A 21,387-nucleotide genomic window follows, 5' to 3' on the forward strand; every position below is an offset into this window, starting at 1 on the left:
AGTCGGTTTCTGTGTCTGTGAGTCAAAGGAGAGAGGTCGCAGTTATGTGTCCTCACACAGACTTTTAAAAGAGACCTTTCCCTGAAACATATTTATGGGATATTACGGAGGGCAAACTGTGTATTGGTTTCATTTCGTTGTCCATTAGGGATAAATGTTTGTTAAACTTTGTATCATTTTTAATAGACTGGAAATTGGATTCCTAACTTCTGAAACTGCTTACATCAAAGTTCCAAAATCTAGGCTTTTATCAGCTTAGCCTAACCTGGCAACTTTGTTCATAAAATATTCATTCCTTTCTTGTCTTCTATGCCACTGTTTTCTCCTGGTTTTTCCTCTAGGGAATCTTCCTCCACTTCTACAGAGACTTTCCCAAAGAACTGCCTTTTGAGATTTGCTTTATGCTTTTCTATTCCCACAGAGCTTCCCTTGGTGATGTTACTCAACTTCTATCCAACCCAAATCTCTCTCCTGATGGCTATACTTGTACTGGACATTTTCACCAATATTTTCATCAATAATCCCCCAGTCACTGAGTGCTTGCTATGTGCCAGGCATTGGGTTATAATTAGGAAAGCCTTGGGCACTGTCTGTTCTCAAAGAGAACTTACTGTTTGTCTACCCTCTCTCCTCAAACCTTCTCTGCAATGGAGATATCACCTTCTCTTGGTAGCTGTAATTAAGTTGAATGGTGACCCACAAAGACCTGTCCATCTGGAGCCTTTGAATGTAATGTTAGTTGGACAAAATCCTTTTAATCAACGTGGTTAAGTTAAAGATCTTGAGAAGAGGCCACTGTGTATTACAATTGGCTCTATATCCAATGCCACATGTTTTTATAAGAAACAGAAAAGGAGAAAAGAGAGAGAGAGAAAGCAGATCGTGTGATGATGGAAGTAGAGAGTGGAGCCAAGGAATCTGGAGTCACTAGAATCGGAAGGAAGGATCCCCTCCTAGAGCCTTCAGAGGGAGGAAAGCCTTGTTGGAATTCTGATTTTAGTCTTCTAGCTTCTAGAATATGACAGAATAAATTTCTTTTCTTTTAAGTCATCAAGCTTTTAGGGAAGCTCTAGGAAATCAGTACAGTATTCTTTCAAATTTTCCCTACCCAAAGGGCTCCAATTCTGTATATAAGCCCATTTATAACTATTTGGTTTTTTGTTTTTGTTTTGTTTTGTTTTGTTTTTCTTTGTTTTTGGACAGGCAGAGTGGACAGTGAGAGAGAGACAGGGAGAAAGGTCTTCCTTTTGCCGTTGGTTCACCCTCCAATGGCCGCCGCGGCCAGCGCACCACGCTAATCCGAAGGCAGGAGCCAGGTGCTTCTCCTGGTCTCCCATGGGGTGCAGGGCCCAAGCACTTGGGCCATCCTCCACTGCACTCCCTGGCCACAGCAGAGAGCTGGCCTGGAAGAGGGTCAACTGGGACAGAATCTGGCGCCCCGACCGGGACTAGAACCCGGTGTGCCGGCGCCGCAAGGTGGAGGATTAGCCTAGTGAGCCGTGGCACCTCCATTTATAACTATTAGTCCCTTTCCCTGCCACATTCTCATTCCTTGAAAGATTTTCAATTTCTTCTCTATTTCTAATATCTAACATTTGGCACATAGTAGATATGTTAAAGAGTGAAGCAAATATTCATTTTCATTTATATATTTCTTTTAATGATTATAGGAATAACATCAATCTACATCTAATAAATACAGGTATTTTGTCATTTAAATTATTTTAGCAGAGTTGTCTTCTGATTAAATGTTTCAATTCATAAGAATTTTAAAATAACCTACTTATATATGGACATGGAGATGCTTTGCTAAGTCAAAATAACATGGGAAAAATACCATCCCAAACAGAGTTCATGGAACTATGAAAGGTACACAGAATGCCAAGTCATCTCTTTAAGGCAGGCTCCCTAAATAGTTTGTTCATAATTGCACGTATTGTGTTTAAGACACAAGAAGCTTTGCCTGATAAATCTCTTTCATCTTGCATCTACAGCTGGCAGCCACCTCATTCACGGGCCTCACACCAGCGCTCTCTAATTAACCCTGTTTGCAGAGGGTCAATGCATTTGTGACACAACCAAAACAGCAACAGAAGGAGACACAGATACACTTAATAGTATTAGTTATTTGCATATAAAGTGGTCAAATGGTCTAATTAAAAGGCCTGCTATGTATGTGAACAAATGAGTATAAAGCTGCTGAATAAGCCTAATCCACTCAATCTACAAGTTTTTGAAAGACAGATGGATGGGAGATAATAGGCATCATTTATATCTAAAAATACAAATACCTTATTTCTTCACAATGAAGAGTTTGACATTTAATGTTCCCTGGGAGATAGTTTCCCTCCAACAACAATAAATAAGAAAAGGACTTTCACAGTTAAAACCAGGTTCTTCAAAGATGATTCTAAAACATGGAGATATTGATCAAAGGCTACAAACTTTGCCATTATGATTTGAAAAAATCCTGGTGTCCCAATAATGTACATTGCGGTAACAATCTTTATATCGCATATCTTAAATTTGCTGAGAGAATAGTTTTTTTTTTTTTTTTTTGACAGTCAGAGTGGACAGTGAGAGAGAGAGAGACAGAGAGAAAGGTCTTCCTTTACCATTGGTTCACCCTCCAATGGCCGCTGCGGCCGGCGCACCACGCTGATCCGAAACTGGGAGCCAGGTGCTTCTGCTGATCTCCCATGTGAGTGCAGGGCCCAAGCACTTGGGCCATCCTCCACTGCACTCCCAGGCCACAGCAGAGAGCTGGACTGGAAGAGGGGCAACCGGGACAGAATCTGGTGCCCTGACTGGGACTAGAACCCGGTGTGCCAGCGCCGCAAGGCGGAGGATTAGCCTATTGAGCCGCAGCGCTGGCCAGTTTTTTTTTTTTTTTTTTTTTAAGATATACCTATTTGAAAGGTGGGGTGACAAATAGAGAAGTAATTTCCAGCTGCTGGTTCATACCCCAGATGCCTGAAAAAGCCAGGGACGAGGACCTGGCATTGTGGCACAGCTGCTGCTTGCAATGTTGGCATCCTGTATTGGAGTGCCAGTTAGAGTCCGTGCTTCTCCATTTCTGATCCAACTCATTGTTAGTGTGCCTGGGAAGGCGATGGATTATGGCCCAAATATTTAGCCCCCTGCCACCATGTAGAAGACTAGGATGGAGTTCTTGGCTGCTGGGTTTGGCCTGGCCCAGAACTGGCTACTTCAGGCATTTGGTGAATAAGGCAGTGGATAGATTTCTCTTTCAATCTGTTCAATCTTTCTCTCCCCCTCCCCTTTTTTTCTTTCTCCTTCTTTCTCCCTCTCTCTCTCTCTTTCCCCTCCACCCCATTTTCTTGGCTTTCAAGTAAAATAAAATAAATCTTTAAAAAAAAAAAAACAGGGTTGGGCCAGGCTGAAGCCAGGACCTAGGAACTCTACCCAGGTTTCCTGTGTAAGTGGCAAGAACCCAAGTACTTGGACCATCACCTGCAGCCCCCCAGATGACTGGGCAGGAAGCTGGATGGGAAGCAGTCACTGGGACTTGGACCAGGCATTCTGATATAGAATGTGGGCATCCTAAGTGGGTGACTATCTGCTCTACCATAACACCCACCCAAGAGAGTAGATTTTAATTATTCTTACCCATCCTGACATGAAGAGAACTATGCAAGGCAACAAATGTGGCAATTAACTTGATTCTGGTAATAATTTCACCTTGTATATGTATATCAAAAAATCACTTCATACAACTTGAATATCCAGAACTTTCATTAGTCAATTGTTCCTCAGTAAAACTCTGAAACAATAAGCACACAAAAATTTCAAGGTAGATGGGGCAGAGGAGACAAGTAGGATTGCTAATGTGGGAATGAGGACACCCTTCTTTACAGAGTACAGTTTAGTGAAAATGTCTTTATAGACTGAGAGCAAGACCAAGAATACTCATAAAATATAACCCCTATGAAGACTGCTGTTAATTTGCAAGGGCTTCTTTAACAATTAAGCAAAAACTGGGTGGCTGAAAAGAGCAGGGATGTGTTCTCTCACAGTTCAGGGTTCTAAAAGTCCAATATCAAGGTGTTAGCAGAATTGGTTCCTTCTGGAGGCTCTGGGAGAGAAATGCTTGCCTCTCTCTTGGGGACATGTTGTTGCCAGCAATACTTGTCATTCCTTGGCTTGTGCCAGCACAACTCCAACCTCTGCTTTCTTCACTTTGTGTCTCTCCACATGACCTTCTGATTAGAAAACATGGCACTGAACTGAGGGCCCACAGTATCCATTATCACCTCATCTTAAGCATTCTATCTGCAAAGATGCTGTTTCTAAATCAGGTCAGAAAGACCCTGTTTCTAAGTAAAGTCACTTGGGGTTCCAGGTGGACACAAATTTGTGGGGAAGCTATTCAATCCAGTATGACCCCTCAGTCTTTGAAGTTCTTAGATTGCATATTGAAGACTAAGCTAAATTCTCCATAGCCATGACTGTTCAGGAATAATTTTTTAAATTTGCAATATATCCAAAAATCACAGTACCTTATTACATTGTTTCTTCCTGCATCTAAAGAGGAAATTTGTTGAAAATCTTCAAGGATCACATGGAATTTTCTGTGTAGTATCTGGTGGGTGATTAACATGTGATCGTCATGTTAATCCATTAATTAGTGGTTTTCTAACTTTAGTGTGCTTCTCCATCACCTGGAGGCTTATTAAAACATGGATTTGCTAGGTCCCACACTGAGTCAGATCATTGTATTTCTAACAAGCCCCTGGTGATGCTAACGTGGATGCTCTGGGGATCACAGGTGGAGAGCTCCTGCACTGAATGATCACAGGAAAGGACCCCTATCACCCACAGGAAGGGAGGTCTTCTCACTCATTATCAAGCTTCCACCTTCTACAATGATTATCAGAGGTGAAGAGAGGTAGAATGCAATAGTGAATATAAAAAAAGAGGGAATTGCTACTTCTGGGGGCATAATGCATCTATTAATAACTTCAGGCTGATAAAGAAGTCCAAGAATAGAATGAAGTGGAAGGATTTTACCAACTTTTTCTTAGTAAGGGGTTCCAGCAGAACTATAATCCATATTGGGAAAAAGAGTGAGGGTTTCTTTTCATATTTCCTGAATATAATTTAGCGTCTGCAAATTTTGGTGGATTTAAGGAACTTCATTGGACATGGTTTATTTTCTTTAGTTAGGCTCTGTGTGTGTGTGTGTGTGTGTGTGTGTTTGTGGTGTGCATACATTTAAAAGAGATTTTTTTAGCCACACTGGTTGTTGTCACAATTTTTATTTCAAGAAATAATAGCTGAATAAATGAATGTCAATAGTGAAGCAATTGATAATGGCTCTGAAGTTGTTTTATATATAAATAACTTCTGCTGTAGACTCTACTATATAAAATGAAAGGAAGTGATTTTAGTGCTTTTAAATAAAAAGAAATTTGGAGAATGGAAAGAAAAGAAGGTAAACATTTAATTGGATTAAAATGTAAGCCTGCTATATTTGAATAATTTTGCTCTGCACAAGTATAGCTAAATATATGTAACGTAAAAATGAAATAAATCCAATATCAACAAAATCATTCTAAATAAAATTCTGATAAGGGAAGGATTGTGTCAGGATGTTGCCAATAGTATCCATTCTTTTATTTTTATTCATTTTATTTTATTTATTTTTTTTTCTTTGACAGGCAGAGTTAGTGAGAGAGACAGAGAGAAAGGTCTTCTTTTTCCATTGGTTCACATCCCAAATGGCCACTACGGCTGGCGTGCTGCGCCGATCCGAAACCAGGAGCCAGGTGCTTCCTCCTGGTCTCCCATGTGGGTGTAGGGCCCAAGCACTTGGGCCATCCTCCACTGCCTTCCCGAGCCACAGCAGAGAGCTGGACTGGAAGAGGAGCAACTGGGACAGAATCCGGCGCCCCAACTGGGACTAGAACACAGGGTGCCGGCGCCATAGGTGGAGGATTAGCCAAGTGAGCCACAGCGCCGGCCAATAGTATCCATTCTTAACCTTTTCCTCTAACATAATAATCACATGAGGGTAAATGTTAATAACTTTTTCTGTGAGCTATGAGATGAAATAAGAATGGATTTTTCCTGTACAGTTCAATCACTGAATTGAGAAGCAGTTAAAGAAATTTTGGATTTCAGCAGCATTTTAAGAAAGCCACAGGATTCTTTTAGGCTCAACTATGATGCTGGGAATACAGCAAATATCAAATGTGTAATTTGGAAGAGAAAGGGAGGTCATTGGTGACTATTCTAAAATTCTAAAGAGTATAATCTTTTACTAAAGCATGTGTTTTAAGGCACAAGCAAATATACCCTGAGAGAACAGTAGTTTCAGCACTGAACACTTCTGTAAAGTTTTTACAAATCTCAATGATTCATCTCAATGTCTTTTTTTTTTTAAAAAGAGCAATTTGGAAAGATTGGATTAAGTTGGTTTAGTAGGGAGGGAGCTTGCTGCTCCAGTCTAGGAGAAGATAGTTTAAAAACAATGGAAAGAGTACAGTCTCAGAGAAGGGTTAGGGAGAAAACAGCAGAGGAAACTTTATGCAAATTGGAGGGATACAATTGATCTACATGGAGGGTGAGGACATGCACAACTCAGGACCTCATCAGCTGAGAGCCTCCGTACCAGTGTTGGAGAGTAAGGTGAAACCAGACTGCAGCAGCCCAAGCCACTGGCGAAAAAAAAAAAAAAAAAAAAAAGAAAAGAAAAAGAAAAACACCTGCAGGAAGTTCTTAGAGGGAATCCAGCTTGGAACCCCAGGGCAGGTAATGTATCTGCCAAACTAGGGGAGAAAGAAAAGGGGTGGGCACATTTTCTCTCTCCCCATCACCCTGCAAAAGTGTTCTGTTACAAGGTGATAGAGAGCAGGAGCCATTTTGGACATGTGTAACAGCTCAAATCCACACCCAGCAACCAGCCAAGCAGAAACTCCTGAGTTTGATGGGGAGAACTGACAGGGGGCTGGGTGCTTGCAACCTTGGGAGGCTTATATGCCAGGACTGTGAAAACACTGAGGCTGTGTGGGAGGACTCAGGGTGTGGCTGGGACTTTGGACAGTCACTGTGGGTGGGCTACAAATGATCAGGGCTCCCTGATTACCTGGCGAGACACATTACTGGGGAATCTGAGCTTACACAGAAGACTGCACAGATGTTTTTTGTGGTCCTTGTGTCAGAGTGGATGAATAATATATCCACTGGGTTCAGCACCCAGGCACTAGTCTCCTTTGAGGAGGGGTGCTCAGCTGAGTGTACACCAACAGACAACAACAAACCTCCCCTCTGACAAAAAAAAAAAAAGACTTATCACAACAAACCTGGATGTGTCAGCTCAGATGTGCCCTTCACCCTGAAGCACTGAACAGAGCTCCTAGATCACACCTGCCACATGAGTCTAGGTATTCCCTGAAAGCAGACACCCCACTAACCCACACATAGTCTAAAGACAATAGCTGCCACAGTGAAAAAAAGAAAAGAAACCAATGAGTATCTATACAAATGTCAAAAAACACACCAATTCAAGAATCAAGAATAAGAAAGACAGCATGATGCCCCCAAAAGAACACGACACTTCAATACTAGATTGTGAAGATGATGAGATTGAAGAAATGCCAGAAACAGAACTGAAAAACTTGATCATAGGATTACTTAGAAGTAAAAAGAAGCAAATGCATGAACTATTAAAATCCATACATGACATGAAAGAAATTTCTCTAATGAAATTGAGATCTTAAAGAGAAATCAAGAAATCTTTGAAACGAATAATTCAATAAAATAAATAAAAATGCAGTGCAAAGCTTTAATAACAGAAATGGTGAAGCTAAAGAAAGAATATCCAACTTAGAAGACAAAACACTGGAAATTATACAGTCAGACCAAACACAAAAAGAAGAAATTAGAAAAGTAAAAAACCCTATTTGGAATCTACAGGATACTATAAAGTGACCCAATATATGGGCTCCAGGAGTTCCTGAAGGTGTGGAAAGAGTGAAAGGATTAGAAGGCCTTTTTAGTGAAATAACAGGAAATTTCCCCAATTTGAAGAAAGAAACATCCAAGTAGAGGAAGCACATAGAACTCCTAATAGACAAAACCAGAAAAGATCTTCACAATGACACATTGTAATCAAATTCCCCACAGTAAAACATAAAGAAAAGATTCTAAAATGTGCACAAGAGAAAAACCAGATTGTTTTCAGAGGATCTCCAATTAGACTCACAGAAGACTTCTCATGAGAAACCCTAGAGGTTAGGAGAGAATGGCAAGACATATTCCAAGTCTTAAGAGAAAAGAACTGGCCGGCACCGCGGCTCAATAGGCTAATCCTCTGCCTGCGGTGATGGCACACTGGGTTCTAGTCCCGGTTGGGGCACCAGATTCTGTCCCGGTTGCCCCTCTTCCAGGCCAGCTCTCTGCTGTGGCCCGGGAGTGCAGTGGAGGATGGCCCAAGTCCTTGGGCCCTGCACCTGCATGGGAGACCAGGAGAAGCACCTGGCTCCTGGCTTCGGATCAGTGCGATGCACCAGCCACAGCGTGCCAACAGCGGCAGCCATTGGAGGGTGAACCCAACAGCAAAAAGTAAGACCTTTCTCTCTGTCTCTCTCTCTCTCACTGTTCACTCTGCCTGTCAAAAAAATAAATAAAAATATTTTAAAAAAAGAGAAAAGAACTATCAAACCAGAATACTATACCCTGTAAAGCTCTCATGAACGAAGGTGAAATAAACCTTTCATGACAAATAGAAATAATTTGTCACCACAGGTCCAGCCCTTCAGATGATGCTTAAGGATGTGCTGCCCATGGCCAGTGCCGCGGCTCACTAGGCTAATCCTCCGCCTTGTGGTGCCGGCACACCGGGTTCTAGTCCCGGTCGGGGTGCCAGATTCTGTCCTGGTTGCCCCTCTTCCAGGCCAGCTCTCTGCTGTGGCCCAGGAGTGCAGTGGAGGATGGCCCAAGTACCTGGGCCCTGCACCCCAGGGGAGACCAGGATAAGCACCTGGCTCCTGCCATCAGATCAAGCACGGTGCGCTGGCCGCAGTGCGCTGGCCGTGGCAGCCATTGGAGGGTGAACCAAAGAAAGTAAGGGAAGGAAATCTCACAGTAAAAGTACAAAGGAAATCCAAAATAAAAAATAGGAATATTTATGGAAAAATGGCAAGGAAAAATCATTAGTTATAAATAGTCACCTTGAATGTAAATGGCCTCAGCTCTCCAGTTAAAAGACATAGACTGGCTGAATGGATTAAAAAATAAAATCCATCTATTTGCTGCCTAAAAGAAGCACATCTCACCAACCCATATGTATGCAGACTGAAAGTGAAAGGATGGAAAAAGTTATTCCATGCTAACAGAAACCAAACTCAAGCTGGTGTAGCAATCCTAATATTAGACAAAATAGACTTTAACACAAAAGCTATTCAAAGAGACAAAGAAGGGCTCTATGTGATGATTAAGGGATCGATTCATCAGAAGGATGTCACTATTATAAATGCATATGCACCTAATGAAAGGGCACCTGGCTATTTAAAAGAAATATTAAGGGATCTAAAGGGAGACATAGACTTGAATGTAATAGTAATAGGGGGATTTCAATACCCTATTTTCAGCTATGGAAAGATAAACCAGACAGAAAATCAGCAGGGAAACAGCAGAGTTAACACTATAGACCCAATAGGCCTAACAGATATCTACACAACTTTTCATCCTATGGTTGCAGAATACACATTCTTCACAGCAGTGCATGGAACTTTCTCTAGGATTGACCACATACTAGGCAATAAAGCAAGTCTCAGCAAATCCAAAGAAACTGAAATCATACCATGCATCTTCTCAGCCTCAACGCAATGAAGCTGGAAATCAGCAATTAAGGAATATCTAGAACATATGCAAACACATGGAGATCAAAAAACCTACTCCTGAATGAACATTGGGTCAAGGAAGAAATCAAAAGAGAAATAAAAAAAATTCTGAAAACAAATGAAGATCACAATACAACATATCAAAACATGTGGGATGCAGCAAAAGCATTGTTAAGAGGAAAGTCTATAGCAATTGGTGTCTACTTCAAGAAATTGGAAAGGCACCAAAATAAATGAACTATCAATGCATCTCCAGGATTTAGAAAAAACAACAGCAAACCAAACCAAAATCTAGTAGGAGAAAATAAATAAATAAAAATAGAGAAGAAATCAACAAAAGAAACCAAAAAAAAAATACAAAAGATCAGCAATACGAAGAGCTGGTTTTTTGAAAAAATAAACAAAATTGATACACCATTGGACTAACCAAAAACAGATTAACCAAACTAACCAAATAACCAAAAATAGACTAACCAACTAACCAAATCAATAAAATTAAAGATGAAAAAAGAAATGTAAAAACAGACGACCAGAAATAAAAAGAATCATCAGAAATTACTACAAAGAGCTGTATGCCAACAAACCAGGAAACTTAAAAGAAATGGATAGATTCCTGGATACATACCTAAACTGAACCATGAAGACAGAAAACCTAAACGTACCTATTACCAAAATGGAAACTGAATCAATAATAAAGATCTTCCTAACAAAGAAAAGCTCAGGACTGAATGGCTTCATTACTGAATTCTACCAGACATTTAAAGAACTAACTCGATTTATTTTCAAGTTATTAGTAACAATTGAAAGGGAAGGAATTCTCCCAAATTCTTGCTAAGAAGCCAGTATCACCTTAATTCCTAAACTTGGAAAAGATGAAACTGAGAAAGAGAACTACAGACCAATTTCCCTGATGAACATAGACATAAAAATCGTCAAAAAGTTTCTAGCCAATCGAATACAACAACACATCAGAAAGATCATTCACTTGGTCCAAGTGGGATTTGTCCCTGGTATGTAGGAATGGTTCAACATTCACAAATCAATCAATGTGATACATCGCATTAACAAATTGAAGAACAAAAACCATATGATCATCTCAATAGATGCAAAGAAAGCATTTGATAAAATACAACACCCTTCCAACATCCTATTGAATGGGGAAAAACTGGAAGCTGAAAAATTGGTCAATTCCCACTGAGATCCAGAAGCAGACAAAGGATGCCCACTCTCACCATTGCTATTTAATATAGTCTTGGAAGTTTTAGTCAGAGCCATTAGGCAAGAAAAAGAAATCAAAGGGATTCAAATTGGGAAGCAGTAAGTCAATCTATCCCTACTTGCAGATGACATGATTCTATATATAGGGGATCCAAAAGACTCCACCATAAGACTATTGGAATTCATAAAAGAGTTTGATAAAGTAGGATATAATATTAGTACACAAAAACCAACAGCCTTTGTATATACAGACAATGTCATGGCTGAGAAAGAACTTCTAAGATCAATCCCACTCACAATAGCTACCAAAAAAAAAAAAATCCAGTAACTTAGAATAAATTTAACCAAGGATGTCAAAGATCTCTACCATGAGAATTACAAAACATTAAAGAAAGAAATAAGAGGATACAAAAAAATGGAAGATTCTTCATTAATGGATTGGAAGAATCAATATAATCAAAATGTCCATTCTTCTAAAAGCAATTTACAGATTCAGTACCAATCAAAATACCAAAGACATTAATCTCAGATCTAGAAAATGTGAGGCTGAAATTCATATGGGAACACAAGAGACTCTGAATAGCTAAAGCAATATTATACAACAAAACCAAATCTGGAGGCATTACAATATCAGATTTCAAGACATACTACAAGGCAGTTATAATCAAAACAGCCTGGTATTGGTACACAAACATATGGATAGACCAACAGAACAGAATAGAAACTCCAGAAATCAATCTAAGCATCTATAATCAATTTATATTTGATCAAGGAGCTAAAACCAAACCCTGGAACAAACAAATTTCTTTAACAAATAGTGCTGGGAAAACTGGATTTCCACATGCAGGAGTATGAAGCAGGATCCCTATTTTATGTATCATGCAAAAATCCTTTCAAAATGGATGAAAGACCCAAATCTGTGACCTGATATGAAACCACCAAATTATCATAGACCATTGGAGAAACCCTGAAAGATATTGGCACAGGCAAAGAGTGCTTGGAAAAGACTCCAGAGGCATAGGCAATCAAAGCCAAAATTGAGAAATGGGATTACATCAAATTGCGAATCTCCTGTACTGCAAAAGAAACACTCAGAAAAGTGAAGAGGCAACCAATAGAATGAGAGAAATTATTTTCAAACTATGCTACCAGAATATATTAATAAATCAAGAAACCTCACAACAATAAAACAAACAACCCAGTTAAGAAATGGCCAAAGGACTTAAACAGACATTTTTCAAAAGAGGAAATCTCAATGGCCAACAGGCACATGAAAAAATGTTCAGGATCACTAGTTGTCAGGGAAATACAAATCAAAACCACAAAGAGGTTTCACCTCACCCCAATTAGAATGGCTTTCATACAGAAATCAACAAACAAAAAGTGCTGGTAAGGTTGTGAGAATCCATTTTTGGTGGGAATGTAAACTGATCCAGCCACTGTGGAAGACAGCATGGAGATACCTCAGAAATCTGAATGTAGATCTACCATATGATCCAGCCATCCCACTACAAGGGAAATGAAATCAGCAATTAAATGAATTATCTGCACCTCCATGTTTAATGCTGTTCAATTCACAATAGCTAAGACATAGAACCAATCTGAAGACTGAATAAAGAAATTATGGGATATGTACTCCATGGAATACTACACAGTGGTAGAAAAAAATGAAATCCAGTCATTTAACAAAATTGATGAATATGGAAAACATCACTATTAGGAAATAAGACAGTCTCAAAGGGACAAATACCATATGTTCCCCCCCTGATTTGTGATAACTAATAGAGAACCTAAAATGAAGTTTGTAGAAGTGAAATTGACACTCTGAGAAGCAATGACTTGAACATCCCTTATTTTGACTGTCAAGGAACAGTTCTTTTTTTTTTTCTCTTTTTCATACTGTTTGAACTCTTTATACACATATGATTAACTGTATGTTAAATAAAGTCAATTGAAATAGATCTCAGTACAAAATAAGAGTGGGAATAAGGCGGGGGGGGGAGTTTGTAACTGTAAAGCTGTATGGCCCTGCATAAATTCCTGTGGACTTACTTCTAAGGGTACATTTTAAAAACTTCCATGAGACCCCTAATCCCATTAAGCCGGGTGGTAAAAATATCATCTTAAATGTTAAAGTAACCATATTAAGTGTTAAAGTGATCACATAGATAGGAATAATTGTAAAAAATCATACAAATAAGATCAAGTGTCTAGTAATAATAATAGCTAGAATTAAAAAGGAGAGAATGGTCCAACATGGCAAGCAGTCCACACAGCAAACTCATAGAATGATAATCACTTTAAATAGCACTCTGGCCTTAGAATCAGCCCCTAAGGCATTCTGGTTGGGCTGAAAAGCCCATGAGAGCGTTTCAGGCATGGAAAGCCAAGACACTTGCCAAAATAATGTCCTACATGAAGGATCTCTGTGAGAGAGAGACTCTATGGAAAGAAGTTGCCATCAAACAATGATGTACTTTTCTCTGAAGGGAGTAGAGAACGTCCACTTTGCTTATGGCCTTGTCTAAATACTGATGGAGATTGTGGATTCAAAGGGCTTCCATAGTATTGACAGCTCATGTAAAGAGCCTCGGGTGATCACTGACTTCATAAGAGTGTTAATTGTTAAATTAACAACAGGAGTCACTGTGTGCTTATTTCCCATGCAGGATTTCGATCCTCAATGAGTCGTATTATCATAATTAACTGTTAAACTTGTTCTCAAACAGTTCTTTTTGTGTGTATGTACAAATTGCTGAAATCTACTTAGTATACAGTTGGTCTTTTGTGAACAAAGTTAACTGAAAATGAATCTTAATGGAGAAGGGACTGGGAATGGGAGAGGGAGAAGGTGGGGTGGGAGGGCACATATGGTGGAAAGAATCACTATATTCCTAAAGTTGTACATATGAAATTTGTACTTATTAAATAAAATGTTTCTTTGGGAAAAAAAGAGCAATTTGGCAAAGTTTTCTGTCAAAATTATGTATATATCCTGTGAGTTCATAATCCCATTGCTAGGAATTTACTTTACAGATAAATTACACAAGTGTTCAAAGACATATATAAAAGGATATTCATCACAGCATTGCTCAGAAAAGCAAAGCAATCAACCAACCATGAAAGGACATAAATACTTATTAATAAAGGATTGGTTAAATAATCATGGCACATTTGTTTGATAAAACAGTGTCATTAAAAAGAATATTAGAATATAAAAATATGTATATGAGCAAAATTGACATTTTAAGATTTGATTATTGTTTATAGCCCTTGTTTCTACTATTTTTTTTTTTGGGGGGGGGGACAGGCAGAGTGGACAGTGAGTGAGAGAGAGAGAGAGAGAGAGGAGTCTTCCTTTTCCGTTGGTTCACCCTCCAATGGCCGCTGCAGCTGGTGTGCTGCGGCCGGCGCACTGCGCTGATCCGAAGCCAGGAGCCAGGTGCTTCTCCTGGTCTCCCATGCAGGTGCAGGGCCCAAGGACTTGGGCCATCCTCCACTGCATTCCCAGGCCACAGCAGAGAGCTGGCCTGGAAGAGGAGCAACTGGGACAGAATCTGGGCCCCAACCAGGAATAGAACCCATTGTGCTGGCGCCGCAGGTGGAGGATTAGCCTATTGAGCCGCAGTGCCGGCCCCTTGTTTCTACTATTGAAGAACCGTTTTTTCTTCTATTTGTTGAATTCTTTATATAGTGGAATTTAATTAAGCTTATGATTATAAAATAAACTGCAAATGTGTCATTGTAAAAATTAAAATAAGAAAGGAAGGAGGAGGGGGTGAGAGCATGGGCAGAAGGGAGGGTAGAGTGGGAAATGTCACTATGCTCTTAAATCTGTATATATAAAATACATGAATTCGTTTACCTTATATAAATAAAAAACTTTAAGAAGTGGAAAAGCATACATTCTTATAGGTCAACATGCATACAACATATTGTTAGGAGAAAAAAAAACGAGATATAGATCATTTGTAGAAAAAGGTCGATCTATAGTTGTACATGTATGTTTGTTTGACTATGTATATAAAAATACCTAGAAGTACACACACAAACTGTTTAGAGCCATGACTTCTGGGGAGTTGGCAGGGAAGTATGGTTATCTTCTTACAATTGTATCTATGAAATACATGAAATCTGTTCTCTTTATATATTTCTTTAAAAGTAATAGATACCAGCAATAAAAATTAAGACACTAGAAAAACATCTGAAGGAAAAGGTCCTCTGTTTCCAAGTTACATCTCAGTATCTTTTTTTAAGAATGTGAGGAGGGGCTGGCACTGTGGAGTAGTAGGCTAAGCCTCTGCCTGTGGCGCCAGCATGATATATGAGCACTGGTTCCAGACCTGGCTGCTCCTCTTCGATCCTGCTCCCTGCTTATGGCCTGTAAAAGCAGTGTAAGACAGTGCAAGTGCTTGGGTCCCTGCACCCATGTGGGAGACCCAGAAGAAGCTCCTGGCTTCCATCTGGTGGCCATTTGGGGAGTGAACCAATGAATGGAAGACCTCTCTGTCACTCCATCTGTCTGTAACTCTGCCTCTCAAACAAATAAATAAATCTTTCAAAAAGAATGTGAGAAAAAGCATTTGTAGGGATATCTATTTTACCTCTGAGAGTATGCTAGAATCTGTTATTGTCATAGTCACATTTGATATGGTATGTGTTTACAAAATTGTTGCTACATTTTGAAAAAAGAAAACATACATGTTCTCTTTTCTAGTAAAATCATGTTACTCATTATTAAATGATATATCTTATAACAAATTTATTGTGCAGATTACAACTAGCATTCAATTCAAATTGATAAAAATTAAAATATAGAATTTAATGTGTTAAAATAATTTTAATAGTTTTGATTCATTTGTCAACATTTAATGAGAAAGATATCATCAAGAAATTGTATTGAAATTTTAAATTGTTGCTAATTCTCAATGACTACCATAAAAAGGTAACATGTTATATGTTCAGAATATTAAATGGAATCAAGACTCACCTTATTGAATATCCAAATAGCTGAGTAAAACATGCATAGGCTGATTTCTGTTAGTTATGATAAGACTATAGTACATTTAGTTTAAAATTAATTCTAAGTATTAAATATCTTCATGATCTCACAATTTACTGGAACCTTTTTATTACTCTACTTACTTACATAATATAATGTTTGCTTTGGGATTGTGCTTATGAAATTATTCAATATTTAAAATGCCTACCCATATGTCTGGAATTGTGCTATATATTGTAGATATACAGAAAAGAAGATACTGTTCCTGCACTCAAATAGTTGTGGCCTCCTATGAAAGACTTGTCTAAACTGAAAAAAGCAATATACTGGGTTAAACTTTAATATATTTATGCAGAGTGCTGTGGTGCAAAATGGCAGCTAACCCAGAGAGGATGACTAGGGAAAGTTCAAAGCAATGTATCAAATTAAAACATCAGTCTAGAAATACAAACAGGTGTTTGTCAGGCAAAGTGGTATTAAATGAGGAAAAAAAACATTCCAATGAGGGGAGCACTCCATGCAAGAGGTACAAAGGATAAAGAACAGGGTAAAATTAGAGAATTTCTTGTGCTTTATTAAGGTAAACATGTTCTAATTTATTATTATAATTATAAAATGGGAAGTAATATTTTTCAAGCACTGTAATACTGGTATTTTTCTGTATCTAATTTGTGGTACAATCTATAGAATGACAGAGAAGATACAACATTAATTCCAGTTCATTTTAGCAAAGTAATGGATGGCAAAGGAAGAAAAGGAAGTAATCCAACTCTGAGAATAACCAGCTAACTAAAGCCCTCTGGGAAGTAGCAATTCTTAAGAATTACACCATAGAAAAATGAGTATGGAACCTTTATTCTGTTTCAAAATCATATGTAGTCTATTTATATAAAGTTGAATGGATGAATGAAATTGATGAGTATACCAAACAGGAAAAAAAAAAAAAAAACAGGCACTTTTTCCCTTTTTTAATTTCCTATCTGGAATGGTAACTTGTTCACTTAGAGTATCACACATGACATTTAATTCTTATCTCATATTGACAAAATACGATTATAAATGTACATTTATGTATGAAGTGCAGTTTTCAGATTTCAATAGAAAATAAAAGGTTGCACAGAATTGAATGTCTATTCGGTATTTTTGGAATAATTTAATTCTCTACCCATAGACCTTGATTCAGTTGCTTAACCTGGTGACATTGCAATATAAGAAAGCAATTAAACAGCTGTGAGTTTGGAATTTTAAATAACTTTAAAACCATTAGTTCATTTCTTTTTAGGAGCGTTTCTAATTACTTTTTTGTAATATGCCTTGATTATCTTTACTTTCTCTTCATTTTTCTCTATATACCTAAAGTCAACTAGGGAAATCAAGCTTTGCAGGTATGAGGTATATACCATTCTTAAGGGAACCTAAGGTCATCATTATAATGTTATAAATTGAATTTCACCACACAGATTGCTTTTACTGGTGACCCTGTTGTAATTCTCCAATGAGTAGTGCTCTTAGTTGTCCAAAAGTAAAGGTGGCCATGAATAATAAGCATATGCAGCCAGTCATGTCAAAGTGTCAATGAACTTCATCAATGGCCTTACTTTGGCTACGCTGGTGGTGTCTCTTCCTGAACTCCATCCACACCAATGTCCTTGTTATTCAGTAATGGCACAGTATTTCAGTCTCAGGGAACTTGCTCTTACTGTCCCCACATCTTCCCCTGGAATATCTATATTCTTTGGCCCTCTATTTCTTTTAGGTATCTATTCAAATATCCCTTTATGACAAAGAGAACTTGCAGGATTGCTCTATGTAAAAACACTCCCCTATCCTATCCTATTTCTAGCCTACTCTGGTCACTTTCTCTTTATCTTGTTTTACTTTTTTTTTTTTTTAGCTCATCATATAGTATCCACTTATTTCATATTTGTTTTTATTCTCTTTATAGAACACAAGCCATGTAAGAGCAGGAACTTCATTTTCTGTATGGCTATACCTTGACGACTAGAACAGTGTCTGACACCTAATAGGCACTTGGTAAATATTAGTTAAATTATTCAATGAATAAGATAAACTAAAACCAGCAGCTATATATATGATGAGACAGTGACTTATAATGAATTTTTTGCACTTATTTATGGAGTGCGTCAAGATCATATTACTTGGACCTTATAGTCACTGATGTGAATTTGCATTGTATGTCATGAACAATGGGAAGCCACTGAAAGGTTTTAAACTTGAGAGAGCAACACAGTGTATCTGTATTTTTAAATGGCATTGTGAACTTTCAAGTCCAGACCAGGTACAGTACATATTTCTCTTATTTATTTTGTTAAATTTAGCTTAAAATCCTAGATATTAGCTATGTTACAAATGTAAGCAGACTTTGAAAGCTGGATAGATGAAGACAGATTGACCATGGAGTTTGGGACATGAATAACATAATAGTTCCTACATTTTCTTTGAGCCTCATACATCCCAGATTGGTTGCTGAAAAAGCCAATAACAGACAAAAATTTTCCAATAAAAAGTAAAACATGGGGTGGGTGACAGGCTTAGCAGGTGGGGGCACCACTTGGGATGCTCACATCCAATATTGGAGTGCTTGGGACTGCGTCCTGGCTCTGCTTCCCATTGGCTTCCTGCTAATGCTCTCAGAAAAAGGCAGATGATGGCTCAAGTACTTGGGTCCCTACAATGGAAGAGGGACACCTGGCTCTAGGACTTGGCCTGGCCCTACCTTGGAGGTTGTGGGGATTTGGAGAGTGAGCCAGTAGATGGAAGATCTTTTTCTTTCTCTCTTTCTATCTCTCTGCTTTTCAAATAAAAATGAATAAACAAACATTTAACATTTAGAAAAAGTAAAACAAAAGCCTTTCTGGCTTCTGTGTGGGTAATGAATGAGTTGAATGGAAAAACTAACAGAGAATATATTTCATTCATTCATGCAAAAGATATTAATGATGCAGATTTGAGTGCTGGTTGTGGAGAGGGGGACAGCTGTGGATATTGTTCTGAGGCAGAAGTGCTTGACCTGTTGTTGGTCTAACTTAGGCAGGGTACATGAGAGGGCGCTCTTATGAGTGACTCACAGACTGGAAAGATTTGCCCAAGACATTATCCATCTTTATGATACAAGATAGGAGAGCTGAAACAAAACTCTTTTGTCATGAGGGTTGACAGAACAGATCCATCTAGATGGCATGAATGGAATCCAGTCTAGTCACAGCAATGATGAGAATAGCACCATCCCAGTCTCAATAGACAGCCATGTATTTCATAGCAAAGTAAATTAAAGATCCAAGGCAATTGGAATTAAAGTAAACTAGAGTTAATACAGGATTAACAGCAGTACCTCAGGAAGGGCTCTTTTGAATAAAATAGAATGTAAGTAAAGTCATTAATGAAACTTACACAATTAACTGGAGACCCAGAGAAATAATCATGGTGTCCAGAAGTGGGGATAAACATGATATAGAAGGAAAACAGAACTCTTTATTAAGGGTTGCTTATATTTTGATTCACAATACAACCAGACAATATTTGCATCTATTGAACTTGGGAAGTAATGAAAGAAAGCTAAACATATCTGAATAACACTGTAGTGAACCTGAAGAGTTAAAATCAGTTGGTCTTTTAATTCATTTCATGTAAATACAACTAGAAGAAAGTTAGCTAGTGTTCTTATTCCTTTGATAGTTAAATTAATTTGGATTTTACATTAAAATGTATATAAACCTCAAAATGGCAATTCTTAGCCTTAAAAAGGCATCTAAGACTTTAACTAGACAATTCTGGACAATCTGTTTTAAAATATGTCCTTCCACTTTCTCTACAGGGGTCTTCAAAAAGCTCAGGTATTATGAAAAGAACTATACATAGATTTTTAAAAATTTTACCAAAATGAACTTATTTGGAAAATTCTATTTTCCAATAATGTTAGGAAGTGTCCTCATGCAGGCAGCCACTTAGCCAAGGATTCTATATTTATAGTCAATCAATCACAAACTGAAAATATTAGGAAAAATGTGGTATCTGTACTGAACATACATATATTTTTTTCTTGTCATTATCCTCTTAATAATACATTACAACAATTTGTAGAGCATTTGCTTTGTGTTAGGGATTGTAAGTAATCTAAAGATGCTTCAACATTTACAAGAGGATGTGTAGGTCATATAACAGAATTGAGCATCTGTGAATTTTGGTGTTTGCAAAAACTCCATTTTTCTAAATTTGTATATATGAAATGCATGAAGTTTGCATACCTTAAATAAAAGATTTCTAGGTAAAAGAAAAATACATTGCTCTGAGCAAAACAAAACTTTCAACTTTGTTTGCACTGTGCTGACTCCTAAAAAATTTTGAGAAAGACCAACAGCAAAGCTTACCTTATTGTACTGAATGGATGCAAGTGCTCTAAATATGGACAATGCTGCCTGATTAGCATCAGCTCTGATACGTATTTTATCCACAGAAAGCTGAGGTTCTGTTTTTCTCCTGAATACCTGTGTTTCACTGTATCTTCCCCACTGTAAAAATGCAACTTATGTTTAGGATTCAAACCCCTTAATCCAGATAAGGGTGGCACTTCTATTAAAATACTCCAATTTGTTCATTTTTATTTGCCCATTCCTCCTAGGTAAAGATTTTGTTACTGATCTTAAGGAGCATTACACTAAAGGAAGGGTTTTTAAAATCATTTCTGTTTTGTCCACAGGATTGCTTTGTGTAAAGAGAAACAAGATAAATCTATTAAAAACACTATGTTTGGGGCCGGCCCTGTGGCTCACTTGGTTAATCCTCCGCCTGCGGCACCAGCATCCCACATGGGCGCCGGGTTCTGGTCCCGGTTGCTCCTCTTCCAGTCCAGCTCTCTGCTGCGGCCTGGGAGGGCAGTGGAGGATGACCCAATTGCTTGGGCACCTGTTACATGCATGGGAGACCAGGAGAAGCACCTGGCTCCTGGCTTCGGATCAGTATAGCTCCGGCTGTGGCGGCCATTTGGGGGAGAACCAGTACATGGAAGACCTTTCTCTCTCTAACTCTCTCTCTCAAATTAAAATAAATAAATTAAAAAAAAACTATGCTTTTTACCAAATGAACATCAGAGCTCAATATAAACCTTATTTTCTGGGGCCGACACTGTGGTGTAGCAGATAAAATCACTGCCTACAGTGCCAGCATCCCATATGGGCACTGGTTGGAATTCCAGCTGTTGCACTTCTGATCCAGCTCTCTGCTATGGCCTGGGAAAGCAGTAGAAGCAGTAGAAGATGGCCCAAAGCCTTGGGCCCCTGCACT

At 38.4% G+C, this 21,387-nt stretch overlaps 1 protein-coding gene across 9 annotated transcripts in view; it reads right to left on the reverse strand.

The window, feature by feature from the left end:
* The window catches only part of DTNA (dystrobrevin alpha), a 419,235-nt gene that overhangs the window by 320,806 nt on the left and 77,042 nt on the right, over positions 1-21,387 (reverse strand). The window lies entirely within an intron of this gene.

This window comes from Oryctolagus cuniculus, chromosome 10, assembly GCF_051225735.1.
Source record: "Oryctolagus cuniculus isolate XC-2025 breed Fujian yellow rabbit chromosome 10, ASM5122573v1, whole genome shotgun sequence".
In the NCBI taxonomy this organism is placed as follows: Eukaryota; Metazoa; Chordata; class Mammalia; order Lagomorpha; family Leporidae; genus Oryctolagus; species Oryctolagus cuniculus.